The sequence below is a fragment of the Oncorhynchus kisutch genome, unplaced genomic scaffold, assembly GCF_002021735.2.
Source record: "Oncorhynchus kisutch isolate 150728-3 unplaced genomic scaffold, Okis_V2 scaffold694, whole genome shotgun sequence".
NCBI lineage: Eukaryota > Metazoa > Chordata > Actinopteri > Salmoniformes > Salmonidae > Oncorhynchus > Oncorhynchus kisutch.
The window spans coordinates 137,501-139,309 of record NW_022262639.1 but is presented as its reverse complement, the minus strand read 5'-3'; positions in this window follow the sequence as shown (position 1 = coordinate 139,309).

Sequence of the window (1,809 nt, the reverse complement as noted above, 5' to 3'; positions counted from 1 at the left end):
GTGTGTGTGTGTGTGTGTGTGTGTGTGTGTGTGTGAGAGAGAGAGATCAGAAACCTTATCAGATACAAACACTTTCCTGTCAGAATGGATTCTATAGAACACTTTCCTATCAGAATGGATTCTATAGAACACTTTCCTATCAGAATGGATTCTATAGAACACTTTCCTATCAGAATGGATTCTATAGAACACTTTCCTATCAGAATGGATTCTATAGAACACTTTCCTGTCAGAATGGATTCTATAGAGCACTTTCCTGTCAGAATGGATTCTATAGAACACTTTCCTATCAGAGTGGATTCTATAGAACACTTTCCTGTCAGAATGGACTCCATCCTCTTTCAATGCTTGACACCAACATAAAATAAACATTTATATGGGTGTATTCTCTGTTTACCCAGAAGTTAAATCTCATGTAGTTTGGTCAGTCTGTCCACAAGAGATTAACAGGGGTGTGAAACCATGTATAACCTTCATAGTGACAGCAGAGTGTTGGGAATATGGCTCCTTTTCCCCCTACTGAAAAAATATCTCTCGGCTGCTCCATCAAATCCTAGAATGATGATGTCATTATAATCTTTAGGCCAGATGTTTTGGTCTGTTCTAGACATGATACAAACACGTTCAGGAACACGTAAATACAAATATTACTTTGATATGATTTATTTTAAAATTGAAAATACAGGAGGGAGTTAGGTTCAACAGCCTGTCAAACCAAGACAACGCCAGGAGGGAGTTAGGTTCAACAGCCTGTCAAACCAAGACAACACCAGGAGGGAGTTAGGTTCAACAGCCTGTCAAACCAAGACAACACCAGGAGGGAGTTAGGTTCAACAGCCTGTCAAACCAAGACAACGCCAGGAGGGAGTTAGGTTCAACAGCCTGTCAAACCAAGACAACGCCAGGAGGGAGTTAGGTTCAACAGCCTGTCAAACCAAGACAACACCAGGAGGGAGTTAGGTTCAACAGCCTGTCAAACCAAGACAACGCCAGGAGGGAGTTAGGTTCAACAGCCTGTCAAACCAAGACAACACCAGGAGGGAGTTAGGTTCAACAGCCTGTCAAACCAAGACAACACCAGGAGGGAGTTAGGTTCAACAGCCTGTCAAACCAAGACAACACCAGGAGGGAGTTAGGTTCAACAGCCTGTCAAACCAAGACAACACCAGGAGGGAGTTAGGTTCAACAGCCTGTCAAACCAAGACAACGCCAGGAGGGAGTTAGGTTCAACAGCCTGTCAAACCAAGACAACGCCAGGAGGGAGTTAGGTTCAACAGCCTGTCAAACCAAGACAACGCCAGGAGGGAGTTAGGTTCAACAGCCTGTCAAACCAAGACAACACCAGGAGGGAGTTAGGTTCAACAGCCTGTCAAACCAAGACAACGCCAGGAGGGAGTTAGGTTCAACAGCCTGTCAAACCAAGACAACGCCAGGAGGGAGTTAGGTTCAACAGCCTGTCAAACCAAGACAACGCCAGGAGGGAGTTAGGTTCAACAGCCTGTCAAACCAAGACAACACCAGGAGGGAGTTAGGTTCAACAGCCTGTCAAACCAAGACAACGCCAGGAGGGAGTTAGGTTCAACAGCCTGTCAAACCAAGACAACACCAGGAGGGAGTTAGGTTCAACAGCCTGTCAAACCAAGACAACGCCAGGAGGGAGTTAGGTTCAACAGCCTGTCAAACCAAGACAACGCCAGGAGGGAGTTAGGTTCAACAGCCTGTCAAACCAAGACAACGCCAGGAGGGAGTTAGGTTCAACAGCCTGTCAAACCAAGACAACGCCAGGAGGGAGTTAGGTTCAACAGCCTG